Source organism: Cyprinus carpio, chromosome A9 (assembly GCF_018340385.1).
Source record: "Cyprinus carpio isolate SPL01 chromosome A9, ASM1834038v1, whole genome shotgun sequence".
NCBI classification, from domain to species: domain Eukaryota; kingdom Metazoa; phylum Chordata; class Actinopteri; order Cypriniformes; family Cyprinidae; genus Cyprinus; species Cyprinus carpio.
Window position 1 is genome coordinate 6,701,472 of NC_056580.1, and position 26,085 is coordinate 6,727,556.

General features: G+C 35.9%; 1 protein-coding gene across 3 annotated transcripts in view; it reads right to left on the reverse strand.

Annotated features, from left to right (window-relative positions):
- Positions 1-26,085, reverse strand: part of LOC109055252 (ecto-NOX disulfide-thiol exchanger 1) — an 85,251-nt gene that overhangs the window by 49,251 nt on the left and 9,915 nt on the right. Inside the window, exon 1 of one of the 3 annotated variants that reach the window (XM_042763300.1) lies at positions 24,250-24,303. The exons of the other annotated variants lie outside the window; for them this stretch is intronic. The gene's annotated coding sequence lies outside the window, so the exon portion shown is untranslated. Of the gene's footprint in view, positions 1-24,249; positions 24,304-26,085 lie in introns of those variants that run through there. 3 annotated transcript variants of the gene reach the window in all.

Here is a 26,085-nt window from a genome sequence, read left to right on the forward strand (position 1 = left end):
ATGTGTGAGTGTGTGTGTGTGTGTGATGTGGCGGCTAGCAGCGTGTGTTGGGGTAATGCTTCTAAGTCACAGTGAAAGTGACCAGATGGCGAAAGCGAACTGAAGCATTCCTCTAGCCACGACTGCTCTGCATTTTAAACAGCCTGCCTCACCATGATCCCACATCACACACACACACACCCCAAACACGCACGCAGGCAGAGCCAATTAGCATCGTGTTGCATTTCACACATTGCCTGTAAACCTGAGCCAAGAATATTTAGAGACAGTGGTCCACAGAGACAGGGTGAAATAGCACAGGATGTTATTAGAGGCTGAAATGTGCCGCCATGGCCATTGTGCTCGTCTAACCACCTGCAAAACACGAGTGTATGTGCTCAGAAGTAAAGTGTTGTTAAAGGTGAAGTGTGTCCTTTTTTCCATTGTTTAAATACATTATCCTATCGCAGTTTAATGTGCAGAGTCAAATACTGTATAATTAGGTAGACTGATTTCCCTGAAAAGTGTCACACTGTGGGTCTATCATCACATTACCAACAAGCTAAACACAGTAGCCAATGATGTGAGCTTGTTTCCCTGACCAATAAGAGATGGGAGGAAGATCTGTTTGCAGACAGGAGAAAAGTACTATATTCTGAAGTACACATCCAACTGACATTCCACGAGGCCTCGGAAGAGATCAGTGACATGGCAGACATTATAAATAACATGACAATGCCAACGAGATGCATTAAATGAAGTACGTACTCTGACATTAGGCTGCATGATTTGAGTAAAAACTAAAAAAAACCTTATGATTTTCCTAGTTTGTATGGCTGTACAATTTGGCCAAAAAGTGTATGATTAAACATTTACTTTAATACTTCTAATAAAAAATGTACTATAATAATAATAATAAAATGTAAAAATTAACATTTAGAATAAATTTTAGGGCTGAAAATTTAGATTTAATTTAGAGATAATTCTGTTTAAATCAACTATGATCCGTTTCACCCCTACAAGTGAGTGAACAACACAAATCAATGAAGGAATTTTATACCACTATTCAAGGCGGTGATGCATTTGGTAGCCCGACTGGAAGATACAATAGCCCTGGGAGGTCTGTCTAATGATTTTGTGAGACCTGGTATGGAAGCCGACGTATTTCAAGGGAAGTCGACGCCTCAGTCTGGACCACATCACTGTCTTTACTGGGTGTTTTTAGGGAATATTTGCATTTATTATTGCATGCGATTGGATTTACTACTTATGTACTGGACTGTCATGATTTTGGCTAATGCAGGACACTACAGAATGATGTGTATCAGAGGAGAAGTGGGTATATGCAATGCCGAATGATAAAGAAGTGAGTATATGCCATATACCTGTGTATACCCTGCACTACACCACTGGTTGGCATATGTTTTGTTTACAAGCACACATTATAAGTGACTCAAACTCAGAGCAGATGCTGAGATGAGTTCATGTGCAACAGCATTCACTGTGAACCGAAACCACTCTGAGATGCTGAAAACACCAATGTAAATGAACACAGTGGGCCGCGCTTAACTCTGAAACACACAGATCATATGTTTATTTAATTAAACCGCAGCCTTTGTGATCTGGCACTCACACTAAGCCATATGACGAGTTTGGTTTTATTTCTTTGAATCGCGCAGCCCCATTCTGACAGCATGCGAGTTTGGATGAAGAAATTATGCACTTCACCTTTAAGGCACAGTTGTCTATGACAGTGTTTCTCAACCAAAAGTGGGCCGCAAGACCGTTCTGAGTGGGTCGTGGAGTGTACAGTCAAAGAAACAACATCAACAACAAAAAACAAAATTCTACTTTTTTTTTCTGATGCAAGACTTTTATTTTGAAAGACATGTGAGATGCTGTTGACACTTTTGCCCGATGCAGTTTAAGTAAAGAGCACCTGAGAAAAACGCGCAGTCCTAATTCAGTATCTGCAGTTTAAGTCAGAAGAGATAGTTGTCAGGCCTTGAGGTCAAACGCGCAAACGCGCAGTCCTAATTCAGTATCTGCAGTCAGATAAGACACCAACAAAAAAAAAAAAAAAACAACAGCGGCGGCACAACACAAAATCACTAAAGCACAAAAGAAAATAGGAGCATGCAACGTGTGAAATAAAAGTAAAGTACCAATAAATCACATAACTGGTACTTTGTGTGCTATGAAAGTACGATATTAATTCTATTCAGGAGCAGTTTCCATGTTTCATTAACAGTTCATGTTATTATTATTCACCATGGTAACTGTTGTTTCCATAACCCAAAAATGTCATGTTATTTTCACTTTGTGTTATTTTGTAAATGACTGTGGTGGCTCATACCAACCTAATTGTATTAACAAAAACTAGTTTGGTATTAGTTCTGGGACTGGCCTTACCTTATAGGCTGTTTATTAATCAATATTAGGCATATTCTTACACTTTATTTGTATGTTAAGTAAAGGGGGACGGTGCTTGTATGTGTGCGTAAACAATTTTTTTTGTGAAATAAATTTGCCTTTTTTAGTTGTATAATTTGTTTTTAATACATACACACATACACACACACACATACACCACATTACACACACACACATCACACACACCACATATATATATATATATATATATATATGTATGTATGTATGTATGTATGTATGTATGTGTGTATCCTAACAAAGTGGGTCACGGCTTGATGACCATGGGAAAATATGGGTCCCATGGCCAAACCAGCTGAGAACCACTGGTCTATGATACATCACATAAACTGTTATGGCTTTCTGTATACTGTGTTATTATAGATTAAATGTCATCAATGGGCCAAACCATGAGAAAAAATCCAAAGATCGCAATCTAATCCCATAATATACACAAGGGATTTCAAAGACTCGCAAATGACCAGGATATAATCCTCATGAAGAGGAGCACTGAAGACTTGGATGCATACCATGTTTAAGTGGAATCTTCCCCAGACCTGCTAATGAATCTCACAGCTGTGCTGACTTAACACTCACACCGGCCAACGTGATGATAAAGTGTCTCTCCTCACCACGCAGATAGAGAATATATACACACGTCAGATGCATCACGAACCCCACTCTGGCCTACATCCACACTGCCCAATCCCTGCCAGAAGCTGTTTGTTAAAAAGAGCTGAACCCAATTCCCGCAGGCATTGGGTACTGCAGTGGCCCCACTGTCCCATGCACAGATGCTCCACCGTGGGACGTTCCTAAGAGCCAGAAGAATACTACACAAACACAGACACAAATGCTTTGCCAACATGTTGAGTGTGCGGTCCTGTTGTAAATATATTTGATACATTTATGGTACATAAGGTACAAATCAACATTCTCAAAAAATGTCCCCACAAAATTCTTCATTTTACCCCAGAAAGTTCTTCATTTTATTCCTCAAACAAAAACACATAAAAAAAAAAAACAAAAAAACTTAAAAAAATGTGAAAAATAGGCTCTAAAAAAAATATCTTAAAAAAAGCAATCACCAAACTCAAAAACCAATGTTCAAAAATTCACCCGTTAAATGGTCCCTTTAAATTAATTATAATATTAATAACTTATTTTATTTAACATTTTTGCCACTGATTAAGCTTAAAAATTATAATAATAATAAATTAAATCATTAAAAAAAATAATTAAATAACTGTAAATATAATAAAAGTGGAATTCCAGACAAATTATGTTTCCATCTGATGAATCCGAATAAATGATATGCTAATATAAAAGTTGATAAACTTTTATGAAGTTTTGAATGTCTCTTATTCTCACAGAGACTGCATTTATGAATACAAATACAGTAAAAAATTCTACAAAATAAGTAGGATTTGTAACAGTGTAAAAGTATTTAATGTCTCTACTACTGTGATGATTTTTTTCAGGATTCTTTGATGAACAGAAATTTCAAAAGAACAGCATTTATTTCAAATTGAAGGATTTGTAACAGTGTAAAAGTATTTAATGTCTCTACTGTTCACCAGTTCAATACATACTTGCTGAATAATATCTTTAAAAAAAAATATTGAAATCTTACTGACCCCAGTTTTTTGAATGGTACTGTTTGTCTTGTGCTAATAATCAACGATGTTCACAATAATCTGTTGAAGAATTATGTTTATGTTTATGCTTATGTAGAGTTATTGGACTACAAAAAATCTTTTTCATGAATGATTTTGAGAATATGTGAGTTCATGCATTAGTGTGGCAGTAACAAACTTTGGTATTCAAGAGGGCTATAGAGTTCCCTTCAAACGTCTGTGCCATTAAATTGGATGTGTTATTATTCAGACTGCTATCTATAAACATTTTTATGTAATCTGCCTTGTTCAGCTCCGTCATTGACTTGCATAGAGTATCCAGTCTAAGATTGCTCTTCGTGTGCCAGACTTCTCCATCCACACCCATCTCGTCTAAATCCACTCAGCCATCAGGCTTTATTACAGGCCATTATGTTAGGATGTGAGGAAGGCCAAGGCTGAGTGAAATTGATTCCTGCTCCTGTCAGTCAGTCAGTCCACCCATAAACATTATAAATGGACGATGAAGGTTCATTTTCATAAGGCAGTGGAACAGAGCGAGAACAAGCTTTTATCTCGCTCTCTCAAGTTCAAGACCTCAAACAAAAACCCCTCTGTACTGGTTGAAAGACTCTGAATCCTTGACCTTGGATCCATACGGCTGTTTCCTGTTGATGGAGTGTGAAGCTCTCAGCCCTAAAGGAGCGCTGCTGTTCCTGGAACAGGGCCAATGGCCGTATACCCCGCAGGAAGGCACCTCCGAAGCCCAGCGAAACACAGGGAGGGGGAGGAATCCAATAAGACGCAGTGAGAAACACTATCTGGTCCAAAAGTAAACATCTCCAAATAAATCAGCTCTGTAATGAACCTACTATTGCATTCATGGTACGTGACAAACCTGCCCGGGACTCCTCTCTGCCATTTGCATGTGCAGCAATGCACTGCAAGCCTTAGCCCTGTGATGGAAAATCTTCATGCCAAGTGTCACCAGGAGCAGTGAAATATTACTGACGCATTTGTTGGTCCTCTGCAAGGACATTATACCCAACACCATGCGAAAGATAAATTAGCTGACAGAAATCACGGCTGCCACCACAGAGGACAATACACCATAGGGCTGCACGTTACTGGAAAAAACTGACATTGCAATATTTAGTTTTTCTTTGATATATATTATGATATGAAAAAATGCATTAAACTTTTAGCAGGGGGACTTGCATAGTTATATTCAGAAAGAACTCATCATTCTAGAATGAGTGGGGTGATTTTGCAGGAGTGCATCTGAATAGAAAATAATAATAATAAATAAATAAATAAATAAATAAAATATATATATATATATACAGATATATATATATATATATATATATATATATATATATATATATATTGCAGGAGTACATCTGAATAGAAAAAAATTATATATATATATATATATATATCTAAAGATATATATATATATAAGATAAAATTAATTTTTGGAATGCAAATAATATTTTTAGTTTTGAATGATTTGGGGAAAACTTTTATTCTTTACAAGAACTCAAAACTAACCAAAAAGTGAGTTTAAAAAATATATTTCCTCTTGAGTTTTCATGGATGACGTTTGATCAAAATCTCAGATTTAAAATCAAATTTTTTTTATCATCAAGTTTTCAGTGTCACACAATCTTTTAGAAATCATTCTAATATACTGATTTGCTGCTCAAGAAACACTTATTATGATTATCAGTGTTGAAAACAGTTGTGCTGCTTAATATTTTCATATTCTTTAATAATTAGAAATTTCAAATGAACAGCATTTATTTGAAATGCTTTTATTTAATGAAAATTCTGATCATTTATTTAAAATGTAAAAAATAAATAAATAAATAAAGATGAAAAATTTATTTGTACTCTGAAAACTTTTTTTTTTTTATACGACATCTTTGTGCTAAACAAAATATAAGAGTTCAAAAATAAACATATTTACACTTCACAATAGCATAATTTGGGTGTTCACACTTACAGTAGTTTACTCTTCACAAGAGCTAATGAAGTGAGCAGAGTTTTAAAAAAAGCCTATTTCCACTTGGGTTTTCATAGACCATATTCCTACTGTTTTTAACCAATTAAACATAACTATAAAATTAAATTTATTCAGCTCTACGATCTTCAAAACAAAACAAACCACACATAAATATAAACTTAATTTCAATATATCATAAATTTATTCAGCTGGATGATTTGTCAATCACACTAAGCCATATTGTGATATCAATTTAATTTCAATATATCATGCGGCCCTAAACACCATAACGAGACCACTGTTGCACTCTTGTGAAAAGAAAAACTGTATCTCTAAGCTAAAGGTTTTTCCAAACAGGAAGTCCTGTCTGTTCTACACATTCTGGTTGTCCCAGGTATCTGCACTAAATGGCATGATTGACGGAAGTCACTCAGCTATAGCAACAACGTATGTTCCCTTCCCTTCCAATTAATTTCCGACTTAAGCATTAATTGGTGAGCCTCGGAGGGTGTGCACACTAGAATACACAACAACACATGTTTACCATCAAATCTATGAATAATCTCCTGATACAGGCCCACTTCTTGGCTAAAGAAACAGGCAAGTTGGACTCCAAGGTGGACCTGATTTAGAAAGCAGTCGAGATCCTGTGCGATCCAGGCGTGTCTCTCGCTGCTGTCTGCAGGGTTTCAGTTTCACTGGGTTGATGAGAGACCCAGATGTTTTGGCTCTTACTTCAGGGCATCCCGGGCTGAGCTGCCTGCAGGTCTAGTTTCCTCAACAAGTCAGAAGAGTGAAAGCAGCAAATTAAACACAGGCTGTCTGTTATTATTCCCACTGAAAACTTAAGAGCTCTTAGCATGCGGTGTGAGCAAAGCAGCTAAACATTTTCCATAGTTTGGTTACCACAAAGCAACATCGCTATTAGAAATGGACATGACTGATTCTTTATCTTGCAGTGAAGACACCACTTAACCTCACAAAATATTTCAGAAAAAATCACCAAATAATATGAATAAATGTGTTTTATGTGTTTTCTGTTCACACAGTTTGACAATTCCTGTCATGTAAAGCTGAATTTTCAGCATCATTACTCCGGTCTTCAGTGTCACATTAAATTTGTCTTATTATTGATTTATTCCTGTCATGTAAAGCTGAATTTTCAGCATCATTACTCCGGTCTTCAGTGTCACATGCTGCTCAAGAAACAATTATTATTATTATCAATTTTGAAAACAGATGTGCTGCTTAAAGGGATACTCCAAAACAATATCAAAAATCTAAAAGAACGAGACCACTGTTGCACTCTTGTGAAAAGAAAAACTGTATCTCTAAGCTAAAGGTTTTTCCAAACAGGAAGTCAGCCTGTTCTACACATTCTGGTTGTCCCAGGTATCTGCACTAAACGGCATGATTGACGGAGTCACTCAGCTATAGCAACAACGTATGTTCCCTTCCCTTCCAATTAATTTCCGACTTAAGCATTAATTGGTGAGCCTCGGAGGTGTGCACACTAGAATAAATGACACATGTTTACCATCAAATCTATGAATAATCTCCTGATACAGGCCCACACTTGGCTAAAGACAGGCAAGTTGGACTCCAAGGTGGACCTGATTTAGAAGCAGTCGGGATCCTGTGCGATCCAGGCTTGTCTCGCTGCTGTCTGCAGGGTTTCAGTTTCACTGGGTTGATGAGAGACCCAGATGTTTTGGCTCTTACTTCAGGGCATCCCGGGCTGAGCTGCCTGCAGGTCTAGTTTCCTCAACAAGTCAGAAGAGTGAAAGCAGCAAATTAAACACAGGCTGTCTGTTATTATTCCCACTGAAACTTAAGAGCTCTTAGCATGCGGTGTGAGCAAAGCAGCTAAACATTTTCCATAGTTTGGTTACCACAAAGCAACTTCGCTATTAGAAATGGACATGACTGATTTTTTATCTTGCACTGAAGACACCACTTAACCTCACAATATTTCAGAAAAATCACCAAATAATATGAATAAATGTGTTTTATGTGTTTTCTGTTCACACAGTTGACAATATGGGCCAAGATCTACTGTAGTTCAGTTCATCATCAAAGCGCATGCACATTTTCCTGGGTAATATGATCATATTATTGATTTTAAAGTCTCTGGACTGGCTACCTATTAAGTTTCGCATCAGTACTCCAAAATTCAGTGTTACTTGACCTTCAGAAGGCCCTTAATATGCTGATTTGCTGCTCAAGAAACACCTTATTATTCTTCTATCACGCTTGAAACCATCACGCTCCCTAAGGGATACTCCATCCCAAAATGAAAATTTTGATCATTAATCTAGGATAGCTATGTCGTTCCAAAGGAGGTTAAAGCTTTGTTCGCATTTGGCTCCCAAACAATTTAAGATATTTTCCTGAAAATGTTCGGGGTTCAGTGACTTTCTAGACTGCCAAATAAATAATAGATTCCAGGTCCAGGAAAGTTGGCCAAGCATTCAAATAATGCCATCTCATAATTTTGGACGTGCAATCTATATATATGAAATGGTGCGGGATTATTTTTTGTAAGCGAAGGTTAAACTAATTAATAATACTTTGCTGGAACAGCAGCTCCTCTAATGTGTCTCTATTCACCGTATGTTTCTTGTCTGGATTTACATCCGTGGTAACTAGGATTTACTTGATATTTACGAGCTCCAGTCTGGATCCAGAACACCTGAGAAGAGATGATGCAGCCCCTTATTGTGGCGCAGATGATACAGAACCCAGAGACAAACAACGGTGATACAGAAACAGAGGTGACACAAAGGAATTATTGCTATAAAGTTTTATTTTTGCATCTTTGCTGTTAAAAGAGTTTATCGTCGTTTCATATAACCCAGATTGCACGTCTGATTTTTCTGGACATTTCTGATGTATTTCATACTTTCCTGGACAGTCACTGTTACTGATAAGCACTTATGGGACATTCACAGAAACCCCTGTTTTCTGTAAAAATTGCTTTAAATGATTTCTGTATCGTAAAAAGCGCTATACGGGTTTAAACTTGGGGGTAAGTGAAAATGAATTGAAAATTGTCATTTTGGGATGGAATTTCTCTTATTATTTGATTTCGTACCAACCATGTAAACATTTTTTCAGCATCATTACTCCATTCCTTCAGTGTCACATAATCTTTTGAAACATCATAATATGCTGATTTGCTGTGTCCTTGCTGAATCAAGAATTTTCTTACACCAATAAAAAAAAAAAAAAAATTATCAATTTTGAAAACAGATGTGCTGCTTTTGTCCATCCCAAAATGAAAATTTTGTCATTAATCACTTACCCCCTGTTTGTTCCAAACCCGTAAAAGCTCCATTCGTCTTCAGAACACAATTTAAATAATTTTGGATGAAAACCGTGGAGGCAATCCTGTGACTGTCCCATAGATTTGCCAAGTAAATAACAGTAGTCACAGGTCCAGGAAAGGTATGAAAGTAAAAGTCAGACTATAAGTCAGGACAAAAAATAAATAAATATATAAAGCTGACGGGAATAGTATATTTGTAAGCGAAGAAAACTCAAATAACGCACTTTAATTCAAGATCAAATTCTAAACAGTCTCCTCTGTGTCTCCTACTTTTAATAAAACCGTATGCTACCGAGTCTGCTCTTCTGTTTGAGAGATCCGCGATTCACAAGGATGCGCTGGGCTTGAACGTGTATTTAGCTTTGATGATTTGAAATAAAACCTTCATTATTCAGTGGCATGTATTCTTCTGCATCTAATAAATACTATCAAATAAATCAACAGAGCTCCGTCAGGATCGCTTTTCAAGGCACAAAAACATACGGTGATAATGAGTGTCACAGAGGTGACCGTTGACAAAGGAATTATTGAATAAAGTTGTTATTTTTGTTTTCTTTCCTTACAAAAATGCTGTTAGACCGTCAAGAAAAATACTAACCACAGCTGATTACAGCACGTCTGATGGTGGATGGAGAGATTCACTGAGTGCGACTTTAATAGAACTCCTGTTGCCTTGGACACTATTATTTATTTGGAAGTCTATGGAGACAGTCAAAAAAGGCCTCCCGGTTTTCATCCAAAATACTTGTTTTTTTTTTTTCCGAAGACACTAAAGCTTTTTAGTCTTTTCACCCGACATGGAGGTAAGCAGATTAATGACACATTTATTTAAAATGGAAATCTTTTGAAACATCATAAATACATTTACTGTCAGATTACCATTATACATTATTTTCCACAATTCTTTGATTAGCATTTATTTAAAATGGAAATCTTTTGAAACATCATAAATACATTTACTGTCAGATTTGATCAAATAAATAATACAATTATCAATACAATAATCGAACCAAAACTAACAAAAAAAAAAAAAAAAAAAAAAAAAAAAAAAAACGGGTGTTTTTATCAAAGCAATATACATTCTATACACAAATAACCTTAAAAAACAAATAAACAAAAAGAAACCAAAAGAAAATCCCAATACAATCCTGTGTACGAAAAAATTATATAATCACACTCACACTTAGTTCACAAAGACAAATACACAATTAAAAAAAAAAAAAAAACACTATTAAAAAAAACACAAAAAAAAAAATAAATAAATAAAATAAACAACAATAGATAAAATAATTATTATAATAATGGGAAGATTGCTCAAAGCAGGCAATTTTAATTTTAGATCAAATTCTAAACATGCCCTCAAGTAGTCCTACTTTAATAAACATCACAACATACTACGGAGTCTGCTAACCTGTTTGAGAGATGATAGATTCACAAAGAAGAAAATGGACTTGAACAGCTCTCTCTCTCTCAGATGATTTGAGCTGAAAGCCTTCAGTGACTCAGGTTCATGTCTCGCTGAAATCCTATGAATCCAATAAATAAACACTGGGCACATTCAATATACTGACATATTATGATGCAATTCACAAAGTATACAAAACTCCTGATAGCTAACACTGGGCACATTCATAAACTGACAGTGGACCAACACCAGCAATTCACAAAGTATACTCAGTTCCTATGAATAAATGCTTGATAGACCGTCAAGAAAACATACTTCTCCAGAGCTGAAATACAGCAGCACTTATTTCCGAATGACATGCAAATTCTTTCATCCGAAAAAAAGTACTTTAATAGAACCACTGTTGCATGGACATTCCAGTGCATAGAATCTCTGTAAAACCAGGTCAGGCGATATGCCGCTGTTTAAAAATTCAAAAAGCAAGGGCCTGTGCAATGGCTCTGGATTTTTCATTCCAGACACAGTAAAGTGCCAGTGCTTATTCACCCCACGGTCTGAAGAAGCCACATGCATCCTAGGTAATAACCTCTTCTCGTTGTGATGCGTATCCAGCTTTTTCTGTCAAGAATTCTTTTTCCTACCAGATTCCATCTTGGAAACCATTACCAGATACAGCATTGGGAACATCTAATCATTCATCAGTAATCCTCCATAAAAACCTGAGCAATGTTGGCAGCTGGACAGCAGTTATGGCAGTCTTACCCATGATTGCGGTTTTGGAACCAGGCTGGGAGTTTTCTGAGCCTCAGGAATCTTTTGCAACATGTTTAGAGTTATTTAGTCAGTTACATGATTAGGTTAATAGCTCGTTTAGAGCCTTTTCCATGATATGCCACTTTTGTTTTCATGAGCTGTATGCCAAAATTCATCAGTATTAAAACATGCAAGACCTGAAAGTATTTCAGTGGGTGTGCAATGAATGTATATGAAAGGGATCATTACATATAAAAATAAATTTTTCACAATATGCTAAATTCGTCAATTTGATATAAGCAAATTATCAACAAAAAACGCAAATTATAGCATGACACAATAAATTCGTCAATTTGCTATTGTGCTCTTTCGCATGGAGTGCACTGGATCCTTCGGGCTGTTAACAAACAGGATCAAAATAGCAACGTAAGCTCTCAGCCTTAGATATTTTAGCCCATAATGTGATTTTTGAGCCTTGAGTTATGCTCTGCGGCTGCAGCTGTGAAGATAACAACATGCAACTGAAATTCTCAAATGCTGAATTTTGAATATGGAAATCTTTGACTCTTTTCAAGCTCTAAAGATGGCCGATGAGAGAGACAAAAAGAGAAAAATAATAAAAGGAACAAATGCATAGCTGAAGGGTACAGAATAATGTGCTGAATTTTAAAAAGCCTGTTTTCAGAGAGGGAAAATTTGACTTAAATGTAGGAGGCCAAGTACATTTAACACACAATGAAAAAAGAAAGGCTTGAATATGACATGCCCTTCTCTTCTTTGCTGCTGTTAGGAGGTATTAGCGTTGCCCTGGCCACTAGATCTGACAGTGGTTCAAAGTGTATGGTGCAAAAATTGAGCGTCAAAATGCCTCCTGCTTAAATCTCATTCGATTAAATATGTAATACCACCGGCGGGAGGTCATGGGCAAGCTTTGAGGATCTCCATAATCCACCTGTGCTAAACAACCTGTGGTGTACATGGCGCTGTTTCTTTTGGGTCTGTCTTGTGCTTCTGTCAGACTTCCTCTGGTTTACCCATCAAACACTCAAATGTTTGAGCACATGAGCTAATCCTGCCCTGAACTGAATCTCTTTACCGACTGACCTTTCTGACATGGTCTTTTTAATGTGTGGGAGAAGAAATGTTTAACTCAAGCTATGTACTGCATTACCTTTTTAACCCACATTGTTGCATCTGAACTAACATTGTTCTAAATAAAAATGGTGAAGTGGTGGTTTTAAGACATAAAGAAGACATTTAACTGTAGATTATTGTGTTGTTTTTATCAGCTGTTTGGGCTCTCATTCTGATGGCACCCATTCACTGCAAAGGATCCACTGATGAGCAACTGATGTAATGCTACATTTCTACAACTCTGTTCAGATGAAGAAACAAACTCATCTAACTGTACATCTTGGATGGTCTGAGATATTTTCAGCAAATTTTCACTTTTAGGTGAGCTATTGCTTTAATAATGATTTATATTTTTAGAGTGGATTTGGCGGAAAACATTACTTGATGGTTACACCACAAATTAAAGTTTTCTGGAAGATACTTTCTTTTCTTTCTTTTTTTTCCAAACCCATATGAAACCAACATGATTACAAAGAGGTCATTTCTAAGAATTTGGCATATGTGAAAAAAAAACATTTTTCACATATTACAGGGAGTTGCTTTAGTTCCTGGGACGAAAACCACAAAGGACCTCAGTGTCCTCTCTTGCCTTAGAGCCCACGACAGCTAACCATCACTTCATGGGGACCCTGACTACATATATAAACAACAGTTTGATCTTGAGAATAATTTTGAAGAGCTTGTGGTTTTTCTCCATGAAACAAAGCCAATCCAGAATGATCTATATATCCACATCAGCAGAAGGTCATGTGAGGCCCCTAAGGAGCCTTTATGTTCTTAGTTTCCCATTAGTTCTTTCTCATTTGTCACGTTTCGTCTGTCAAGTAATAAAAGAAGAAGAGTGAAGAGGATGCTGTTATTTTGTCTATTGAAGTGATTTATATTTGGGGGTTTTTTCTCATAAAGAAGGGAGGGAAACTGCAGGCTGCACTCCAGTGGAGTCTTTCATAATCATATATGTGACAAAGTTTGTGAGATGGATGTTGTGTCATTTGAGCACAGAGAGTTTTAATTAAAAGGGAAAGATGATTCATTGCAACCACAAATCTTGTCTAATGGCTGAAGTTCAACTCAGGCATGCACTTCGATTTGAGAGAACAATAAATTAAAGGGTGAATTGTGCAATTTTTGTGCTACTAAACACAATTGCATTTTTTTTTTTTAATTAGCGTGAACACTGACTTAACCAGTAGCATGAGTTTGACCGAACTGAACAATGGCGATGAGAAAAGTTAAACTTTGTGATTCTGCTGCTATTGGTGCAGAAATTACTGACTTCGCTATTAAAGAGTGACAATACAGATCACAGGATGCCAAGATATATGCAACAGATTTTATGCACAGTTTAGTGGTCCTTGTCATGGGTAATTAATCGTCAACATCACTGAAAATGGAGGAAGACTTTGATATTGAACACTGTAAGAGTCTGATGACATCATGCGATCTCTAGAGTTCAGATACACTGTTTTTGATGAAGTCAGATGTTTCACCCATTGAGGGCCCATATGCAAAACTAATCAGAAAGATTAACCTCAAACTACATCCAACTTCAACCACATATCACCACATATAAAAACATGGAAAAATATGGGAATCACAAGAATCAGAATGTGGACAAAAGAGTAGCAACTGAGAGGTAAACATACAATGTTTCAGCATAAATCTCCATCATGTCCTCATCTTGTTAATTAAATTGCTGGCGGAAATGGCTAGTGACTAAAGGCTTTTTAATTTTGTTAATGATAACAAATGAAAAACATGAAATGAAGAAAAAGAAAAGATAAAAAGAAAAGAAAAATCTGAAACATTGCAAATTCCAAATAATACTGCAAGATATAAAAATAAGTTTTAAAGAAGTGCTCAGCAAAGTTACATTTGTTTGATATGTACAGCCTCCAAAGCATTAAGAATTTAACAGTATTTTCAAAAATATACTTAATTCTGTATACACGTTTGTTTTCACAAATATAACCATTTCACTTTAATCAAATGATTTCCCTTTAGTTGGACTAAAAATAATGAATATGACCTAATGAAATATGCCTAAATGTAAAGGCTAAACGCTGAACATTTGATGGAAACAAGCATGTAACTCCTTATTCAGAACCAGAGGTAAAATTTTAATAATGTACTACTGAAAACCCATAAATCAACTAATAATATTGGTCTCCCTCCGTCAGTCAAGTCTATGGTGATTATGGCCCTGAATGAAAGAACAAAAGCAGAAAATGTCTGGATCCTAGTCCACAAGCATATTCCAAAGACATCAGTCAACATGACCATAGGGTAAACGGCTTGAAATGAGCAGCATTTAAATGAAGACAGGAGTGTCATATTTTCCCTTGACTCAAAGTTGAGTTTGAAGCCACTGAAGAGAGTTGAGCTGAGAAAGTACTGACAGCTGACAGCTGGACTAGATGTGAGATCGTGATACACTCCAGTTCTACACAGAAAACCAAAATAGTTCCCTGAAGGCAGAGAGTTTGACATCCTCAAGGACTCATCAAGAATGAACTTTGGAAATTACACCCACTTACTGAAATAAATTATTAGGAAGGGAGTATCCAGACATACGGAACTCAAATAATATGCTGGTTCCATGGAACAGTGGAAGCTCATTTTTCGATGTTAAAATACTTTCTCCTTTCCTGGCTTAATGCAACAACCTTTTTTTTTTTTTTTTTTTTTTTTTTTTTTTTTTTTTTTTGCAGTTTATATATATTGCAATTTGGACTTTTTTCTTTCTTTTTCCTCAGAATTGTGAGATATTAAGTAGGAATTGCAAAATATAAGAAATGTTGAAATTTTGAGAAATAAACACAATTACAAGAAAAAATCAGAAATGTGAGATAAAAAGTCGAAATTAGCATTTTTTTTATTTTGTGGTGGAAAAATGTGAAGAATAGCAAAAAAACTCAAGCATTCTGAGATATGAATATGAGATTTTATCTCACAATTCTGACACCTAACCGTGAGAAAAAATATCAGAATTGTGAGATATAAATCGCAATAACCTAAAGTATATCTACTTAGAATTCTGACTTTTTCTTGCAGTTCTGACTTTTTTTCATAGAATTGCAAGTTTACAACTCACAACTGTTAATTTTTTCCCTGCAACTCTGAAAAAAAAAAAAAAGTGAAATAAAATGTCACAAATGTTTTTTATCTGGTGGTGAAAACAAGCTTCCACACATAAGCTATTCGTAGGTAACATTTCCCAAACTGTTAAAACAACTAATTGAATACCTATAAAACCAACAAAAAACAGACATATAAAAATTCCAGTAAACAAACATTATTTCATTTTACTGTAATGCAGAGACAGAAATTAAAAAAATCCAACTTAATAAATATAAAGCATTTCTGGTGACTGTCTTGGAGAGAATGCAACTTCTTGCGTTTGTGTGACAAACTGCAATCCACAACAAAAGCCCTCTCTTTGTGTCACACATTTACACAAACACAGCAAGACAGGGAACAGAGCGTGCATCCAAACATCGTATCTCACTTACACAGACACACAGAACAGCCCTGGGCTTTGTCTTGTTATGTAAAATCCTCTCAAAACATCTCTCACTTTTTTCCCTGCTTCAGCCTCTCTCCTGCTTTCTTATCCTTGTTTGGATGTGGTCACTGTTGTGTGAGGTTTTTCAGAGCTTTATAGCGCTCTAATGTCCTGTCGGGACAGCTGAATCATGGAAATCATATTCATGCCCAAGTTTTTATGCCAACTGAATGAGATGCAGCATCCTGGCAAAGATGCATGAGCCACATCACCCGTTGCTCCAGATTCTCACCACGTCCTGAGAGATTCAATCCAAACAGCAGCCCTTCGCTTGGGCACAAGGTATCCTTACCTCTGTGCTTGCAGTCCTTCCTCATTGTCTGCCGCCACATGCTTTCATCCTTCTGGGTATTTCTACTTTTGGTGTCCCTATCTCTTGCTCTCCTCCTATATATCAACAAGATGAAGTGGCCTTATAGTGACCATCTCAGCCTTTAATAGCCTCCGTAAATCACCGCAGGTTTAGCGCAGCACAATAGCAGCAGTGACCCATTCATCACCTCCACACTACAAGAGTCCTCTGACATATCAAGATGTTAATTCCTACACCATTACTACACCATTTAAATTAAAAAAGCTGTTTTTCCTCACTGAAAGGAATTGAAAGGAAAGCCTTTTTCATTTAATTTTGTGTAATATAAGCATACATTTTTTTGTAGCTGTATTGCTAAATTTTCTTAGAGTTAAAAAAAACCTAGACAATTTAGATATGCACAATTTTGTTTTTGTTTTTCTTAGCAATAAACTTTAACTAAATGTCAAAATAGACTAATTTAAAATTAGAGAAAAAACAAAACAGTAACAGTTAAAAATTTAGCAAATGTTTGTCTTAATTGTCCATAATTAGGTAAAATAGCTGACTAGTTGATCTTGACCAGTGTTATTGTTAACTAAAACTATTAAAAAAAAAAAATTGTGTTCATTTAAATAAAGCAAAAAAAAAACAAAAAAAACTGCCCCAACTAAATAAAATAAAGTAAGTTTAAGAATTAAAATTACTAAAACTAAAACTAAATAGAAAATAAAGCTAAATAGAAATATTACAAAACAAATAAGAAAGAAATGACAAAAGCACATACCAAAGTAAAGAAAAACTCAAATTAAAATGAAAATCAAAATAAAACTATAACTGAAAGTATTTAAAAAAATCACAATAATATAATAATAAATACTATATTATTATTATTATTATTTTTATTATAATTATTAAATATGATAATAATATATAAATAATACTAAATTGTAATAGAAAGTAAGTTACAGGCAACTAAACATTACGTTTTTGGCTGTTCAATTATTTTAATAAAATAGTTTTACCACAATTAATTGAACATCAATTCAACAGATTATATCAAAATTGTTAAATGATTTTAAATTGTTGAATACAGTTGACAGAGTTTTTGGATGTGCTAAGATATTTTTAATCTTAATTCTGTGTTAGATAATTGCCATTAAACCGCCAAGTCTACTGTGTTCGTGCAAAACTGCATGCTTGTGTGTTTTCCCTACAGGAATGTATTTTAGTGTGTGGAGAGGGGGTGAAAATGTGGAGAGAAGTGACTATCAGCTAATCCAGCGCTAATCCACTTTTATTGCTTCTCCTCTCTGGTGGCCATCAGACCTGATGCTCTCACTCTCATAGTTGCTTCATCAATATCTCAGTGACCAGCTGCCTCAGCTAGACTTTCATATCAGCTACAGACAGCAGACTGTATATATTGCAAATAAATCTCACAAGCACTATCGGAAATTTAGCAGCTCTAAATCTGATTGGGTGGATTCTATTTGCAATTCCTGCAGTTAAGGTGCAATAGTCTGCCTAAAGTGTTTTTTTATATAAAGTATCAACTGATATAATGACGGCTCTTGAGGAATTCAATCAGGGGTGCATTTCCTAAATGCATTGTCAGCCAACAGAACAACCACTAAAGATCTGACAAGAACAGACCAAGAACTGAACAAAATACAGGGTTTAAATACAGACTAAACCAATCAAAGAAATCAACATCAGGGGTAAGCGCATTAATCAGTAACCAAGGACACAAACCAAGAGCAGGAACAGATAAACAAAAAAAACAGAGCAAAAACAGCTCTTTGTATAACCAACATAATGAGATAAACAGATAAAACATAACAGACCCCTGACATATAGGAATAACGCCAATTACATTCTGCATAATGTGATGAATGTCTTTCTTTCGTTCGCATGACTGCGGTTTTGGGAAACAATCATGACTAGTACTATGATGGTTAATCAGTGAGTTACATTGTTGTGTGGGAAACACACGCCTGAATTTGTCTTTCTAAAGCTGGTTAACCAGAGAAGTCTAGAGTGATCTGGCAGCCTGCTAGAGATGCTAGCAAACTGTGCAGCGAGCAGAAGGGAAATATGATAATATAAATTACAAAAAATATATATATTCAAGAACAATGATGGACTGTATAAAATACGGAAGGGAACATTAAGTTAACTCAAGCCATGCTGATGAGCATAAGGGAAACGCTTTCAAATAGAAATGATCAACATTTCTCCAGCTGCCTTGAGTAACATTGATCTTCAAAAAGGAAGAGATCCTGCCACTCAGCAAGCTGTAATGCTGCAGGGACAGGTGGCTATAGTTTGGTCATGTTTGGCCTGTGTTCTCACAGATGTGGTCTTCTATCTGGGTCAGCTGTAAACAGTGCACGCCCATTCTGACAAACACCAGGCCTGCAAAAGAAGGTTTTGGGTGCAGTCAAGTAATCTAGTGTGGCAGGGTGGGATCCAGACATCAGTGCATGACATCAGATTTACATCAGCAGAGCAAAGCAGAGCAGAGAACCTCTGTGGAAACGCAGAGTTGTCAGACTTATCATTTGAGACAGACCTGTACAAACTTAAACAATGTGCCAAGCCTTCAAGAAGTGATTCAGTGTTGAATTATATGCCAATACAACAATAATTATGATTTAACATGAGTTGCAGAACATATTATTTCTTTTTTATAGCTGGTAATTATTAACAGACTTAGGTGTTACATTACTTACATTGATTTGACTTGTATTGAAATTGTTATTTGGTGTTTATTTATGTTCTATTTGAAGGGGGAAGTTGTGGCCTAATGGTTAGAGAGTTGCTCCCTGGGCGCCGCAGCATATGACTCCTAACCCTAAGGTTGTGGGTTTGAGTCTTGGGCTGGCAATACCACAACTGAGGTGCCCTTAAGCAAGACACCTAACCCTGACTGCTCCGTGTGTGTGTGTGTGTGTGTGTGTGTGCGCGTGTGTTCACTTTGGATGGGTTAAATGCAGAGCACGAATTCTGAGTATGGGTCACCATACTTGGCTCTATGTCACGCAACTTTCACTGTTCACTTTTTTTTCAAGTAGTGTTGTGTTGTACTATCAATAGTATCATGTATCGACGATAGTCAGAGATGTCGCCTGTGACAGATGCCTTTGACGATATCAAGACGACTATTATTATTATTATTATCAGGCTGGTATTATAATCTAAATAATATTAGGGCTTATTTGTTCCATATTTCTTTTTATGCTTTTTTACAGTGTTGCGCATTATACGTAACTATTCACGCACGATTCTATTTAGGAATTTGTTTAGGAATGAAACGCAAGCGTTTTGTTGTTGATGTCACGCGCTCACTGACTGAATTCTGCTTTTTCGCGAATTCTCTCATCATAAATAAGAAAGTGCAGATGTACGTACCATGCAAGTATAAGAGATTTATTCATCATACAGTGAAGATAGCTTCACCAATTATAACAGGAGTGTGCAAAAACTCACGCAGTATTTTTATTTATTTATTTATGTATTTATTTTTGCATGGTTTGTTTTGGCTCATTTTTTGTGTGCATATGTCCAGAATGTAATCTGTCTATTAGAAGATTTCAGGAACAAAAGTGTAATAAAACTTTAAATCTTGTCCAAAAATACAACATTTGTAACATGTAGTACACACACATTAATCCCCAAACAGCTGTCAATATCACACAAAAATATTATATTTAATTTAAAGTGTTTTTTAAACCACATTTTTAAACTACTTTTTTTTTTTTTTTTTTTCATCTCATATTTATTTTTCATTACCATGTTGAAAAGTGTAATTTTGCTTTGAAAAGTGTGTATCTGGAATTAGCCCCTGTGGAGATCAGACCTAAAGTTAAAAACCAAAAGTAAAATGGACTACCTGGATCCTGGATATGGGATTTCCAAATCAAGATCATTCTGATCCAGATTAAACCTTTTGAATTAGCCCCTGTGGAGATCAGACCTAAAGTTGAGAATTTGTTCATGTCCCATATGTCAATACAATGTAAAAAATTTAAACATCAACTTATGATTACTTCATTCTTATTTCAGTCAGAATATCCCTTGTGGAAAAGATGTACACTTTAACTTTACAAGTACTTATTATGGAAATAATATACGTGGGAACTGCAGGTAATGTTTGCAGACACTTAATTCCAACTGCATGAAAAAATTTTATACTTTGAATTTCTATTAAATAACTTGAACTTTAGAGTGCTTTTTTGACCCTCTTAAGCATTTGTTAGTTACATCTTTATGTAATGTAATTTCATTATTACTTTTACTGTCTTTAAAATATGGTTGAAGTGTACCTCCAAATGTACTGACAAGCATTTTTGGTAAACTAAAATATACATTAATGTCATTTCTGATGTAACTTGTATGTTATATATTTAAATATATTTGTCATCACACATTTGTAATGATGAGGTTGCAATTCAGCACATTTAAAATATATTAACTTTACATGTACTATCAAATAACACACTACAGTTTAAATCATGACTTTACATGTGCTTTAGTAGTTAACACATCAAAATAAGTGAACTACTTCAAAGTACAAATCATTAGCAAAAGATGAAAACAATAATAAGTAAAACTTGACAGTATTATAAAGTGCACTTTTAAACATATTTAAGTATCATAAAAGTCTACTCTATTTAAGTGCACTTTTATTTCATTCATATTATATTATTTGCAATTCCATTTTAAAGGATTTACTATTAAGATTTGTAGTGGACTATGACATTTAAGCACACTTTTTTTATTGTAAGGGATGTTAACTCAAAAGTGACATGTGCTTCAGTACTGTATGTTAGAAACAAGATAAGCACAGCATACAATAATTTAAAAATGAATTATAGTAATGCACTTTAAATATGAGACAACCCAAGTACATATTTTAATATCAGCAGATCAGTTGATGTGAGCCAAAAGCGCTTCACCTGCTTCCAGCACTCCTGCGAAGGAGTGGAAAGTAGCACGTCTTGGCTGAATTTTAAAGTGCAGTATAGTGAAGATCGAATGTGATGAGTGGCAAAATGCAGGACAGACGACTTCTGCATGTCATGGAAAGAAAATCGTAAAATACTGCTGTTAAAGCAGAAACAAGTGTTGACTGAGTGTGGGGATATGGTTGCCAAAAATGCACATATGGTAGAGCGGTCGTGGTCATATAACCCACGGCTAGATGAGCGAAAACTGTGTAGCGTGGCTGTACATATGGTGGAGAGCAGTGGGTGCTCTGTGACTCTGAAGGGAACGGCTCATTAGCTGGAGGACTTTTTGGGTGAGAGGTGCATTCTTTAGTCGTGACTGCATGGAAATTCATTAACACAAATGAATGAGAGTGAAAGGCATAGACATAAACAATGCTAAATAGCAAATTATGTTTTATGGATAAATCCAACAACATGCAGTGAGGCTTATGATTAAAATGAGGAGAAAAAAAAACAGGTCTTATTTTTCTACACACTCTCAGAAATAAAGGTATATAAGCTGTCACTGGGGCGGTACCTTTTCAAAAGGTACATATTTGTACCTTAAGGGTCCATTTTGGTACCTTAAAGGTACATATTAGTACTTAAAGTGTACATATTAGAACCCAAAAGTATACCTTTTGAAAAGGTACCAACCCATACAAAGCATTCAAAACAATAATAATGAGAGTGCATAATACTGCATAAAGCTAAATGTATTAGTTTTAAGGATGTTTTTATTTACAAAAATCTTGATTATGAGCCACTAAAACACTTTTTGCAGTGTGACGGGGAATGATCTGGACATTTTCAGTCCAGACAAGATGATTGACCGAGTTCAGTATGTGAAGTGAATAGACTTGTGAAATAGCAAGCCTTGTGATGGCAGGCTCGGGGCAGAGGAAGTGTTCACAGATAAACAGCCGACAGCCATTCATCATGATGTCCATGAACAGAGACGCCTTCTCTAATGAGCACCTCTTGCGGCAGGGCTGACTTCCTCTCTCGCAGGCTGCTGGATGGAGTGCATCTAAGCTTTTGTCATGATCAATCACCTTCAGCTAACAGGAACCTACGGCTCACTAACCTTTAGTCTGGTTAACAACATTTGCCAACAAGGCAATACTATTTTTCATACTCACATTAGCTGTATTGAAAACCTTTGTGTTGCTTTACCCACAAAAAAATGTTTTACAAACACTGAAAATAGCATTAGCCTGATCAGATTAAAAAAAAAAAAAAAAAGCCAGATGGGCATGTTTTTGTTCCAAGGCACACAGCAAAATGTTGGCTTGAATATTTGGTATCACAGATCTTCTCAGATAACGGCCAAATGGAAGGAACATCAGCCAATTGCAGATGATATTTAGCATGGAAATTGGCTGCTTCCAGGCTATAACTAATCAATCTGTCTACCCAACCAACCCCATATCTATGCCAAGATAGACAGCTTATACAATTTCTGATTATGTATATGGACATGTCTTCCTGTAATCATTTCAGCTCACACAATCATACTTGGATTCCTTTCAGTGCTTTCAGAGAGATCATAGATCAGCTGTAAGTAGATGCAACCCAGATTCAAACAGCTTTCAGAAGCTTCAGTTTCAGAGTTTGCTGATCAATATAGAGAAGTCACATGAATTCAGGTCACCTGGTCTGATCAATGGAGGTTTTTTTGTCACGGTATGTTTTGAGTAAATTGCCATCACTTTCACCTGTCCTTACTTGAGTGACTTCAGAGATCTGGAAGCCTGTTAAGTACAGCATTTGTTCCAGAGGTGTATAACCATCTAAAGGTAAGGTTTACTGCATTATCCGAGTGCTCCAGCTTTTCAATGTAACATTAACTTCAAAACAAAAACAAATGGAGTGGTTTTGCGTGCTTGTCAAAGTAAATGCAGCATATCTAAAGAGAGAATACAAACTATGAATTGTTTACCGTAAACAGCAAACTAAAAAATTAGCACAACTACATTCTATGTATGTCTCCAATCCAGGAAATCTGGCCTAATTTCTTTCACAGACTCTGGAGGTGCTATTGATTTTTGTATCTCCAGAGTGCTTAACCCAGTATAAGTAGAGCAGAATTCATCAAAGTGCATTTACATCTCACAAACACAGCTTTGAAGCGTGCTTTGTTGCTTCTTTGTTATCTCCTCATGCTTAAAAGTTCCTTTTTGAAGCACCATTCTTATTCGTGTCCCACAGATGAACCTTATTACATGTTTCTGACCTGTGTACATTTAAATATCAGATCACCACTGCATTTAAAAAATATTACTACAGAGGTCAATCCTGCTGGCTTTTCCAAGTGGAAATACGTTTTTTTATCTTTAAGACTTTCTGTTTAACACATATTGCTAATGTGAAATCAAATACATCCATTCAGAGGGATTTCATGACAAATTCCCATGTCATTCTTTAGAATGACTCTTAAAACTAGTTGTAATAAACCTATAGACGAGATAAAAACAGTATGGATGTACCGAAAACAAAGAAATTCCTCAGACAACTCCCATCACCATCCCGAGCACGCAGCAGCATTATGGAGGTGGACGTCCCGTGAGAATACGACGAGACGCCATCCAATAAAGAGGATTATATGTTCTAGCCTGTGCACCCAAGTGTTTCCAATGAAATAACCACCTCCTGCAAAAGTCATTAATATTTAAACCATCCTTTCTTAGGGGTATCACCATACAGCATATATTACGCACTGAATGAGTAGAAAACAATCTCTACCTTGACGTTGTGCATTCGGCTCACACTGGAGAGAAAAGTGTGCCTAACGCTTAGGATTGTGTGTGAATGTGTGTTTGCAGTGGAGAGAGAGAGAGAGAGAGAGAGAGAGAGAGAGAGAGAGAGGATTTCTGGGTACACACTGCTGGGTACACATTTCAAATGGTGACTGTAAGCTGCCTTGAGAGGGAGTGGGATAATGTTACACATATTTTTGTAAGCTCTATTTGTGGCTGATATTCAATGGTTGATGAGACATTCATGAGGAAACACCACTGGCCAATGAGAAAAAATCTTTATCTAAGCACTTTGGGTCTTTATATTGTGTGATACCTCACACCAATAAATGGAGAATTGCTGTTATTTGCATGGAATTATTTTTTTCGCTATTTCCTTGAAAATCACAAAATATTAAGCAGTACAACTGTTAGCATTAATAATAAGAATAAATGTTTCTTGAGCAGCAAATCAGCATATTAGAATGATTTCTGAAGGATCATGTGACTCTGAAGACTGGAGTAATGATGCTGGAAATTCAGCTTTGCATCACAGGAATAAATTACATTTTAAAATATATTCAATTCGGCAACAGTTATTTAAAATTGTAATAATATTTCACAATATTACTGTTTTCACTCCATTTTTAATCAAATAAATGCAGCCTTGGCGATCATAAGAGACTTTTTAAAAATCTTACAGACCTCAAACCACAAACGTTTGAATGGTAGTATAAGTGGAACACAGTACAGCAGCAGTTTATACACAAATACTATACTTAACATATAACCTAAATAAAAACAATATTACTTTTTGGTAACATTAAGTCTTTGTGAGTCAGTTTATTAAAAAAAAAAAAAAAATCCTCAATGCAATTTATTCACAAAATGGAGCAATGGTCTCTCTCTGCGTTTGTTGTTGTGTGCAGGCAGCAGGGACAGTGCAATCTCAGATGTGTTGTCTGTTTATTGTCTTTTATTATTTCAGTGCACCCATTCTTTCTGTCTCGTCACATTCAATTCAGGCACAAGCTCACAACTGGGCTGACACAGTTTCTTTTCCTGTGGTGCTGTAGCTTCGGTAGCGGCAAAAGTGAACACTGTCAGAGCATTTTACTTGCAGAGATGAAGGAAGATGTTCAAGAATGGTTTCATGAAACCCAATGTCATGAAAAACATTTGCTTCCAGCATTTCTTTTATTCCCAATCTGAGCGCATTTGAATAAATCCTAGATATAGTTCCCATCTGTACAATCATAATGTGGAAAAATCGAGTGACACTGCAACAATGAGTTTTCATTTAGCACGAGGCTTGATGCTTCAGGAGTGAAATTACAAAGGCAGCGAGGTCTGATCCTCAAGCTTTCACCCTCTGAACACCTGAGATCTTCATTGCATTGGAAAACACACTCTGTAGTCCTCAGGTGCCGCTGCTGCTCTTTAATGCTTGAGAGAAAACTGAGCGAGTGTGTCTACATAAATAGTTTGAGGTAGATTGGACAGTGAGGAAGGTTTGCTCATGTTTCATTTATGAAGCTCCAACATGTTTTTTGCTCTGTTGGTGTTCCTACTTGTGACTTTGTCATCAAAAATAAGAAATGTAAATAAAATAAATAAATAGAAAAGGACTGACCAGTCGGACCAATTATCATTAAAGCCTTCCAAGGAGGCTTGTGCTTGTTGCTTAGCAACCTGTTAAATTCCCAGTTGAGAAGGTGTCAGATCCATGGCAGGTACATGTGTACATCAGCATTTATGTGCTGATCTCTTCCTTTCACTGATGCTCTCCTCACACGGATCTGCCAAAATCAGACAATTTAATTTCCCCATCATTAAAATACAA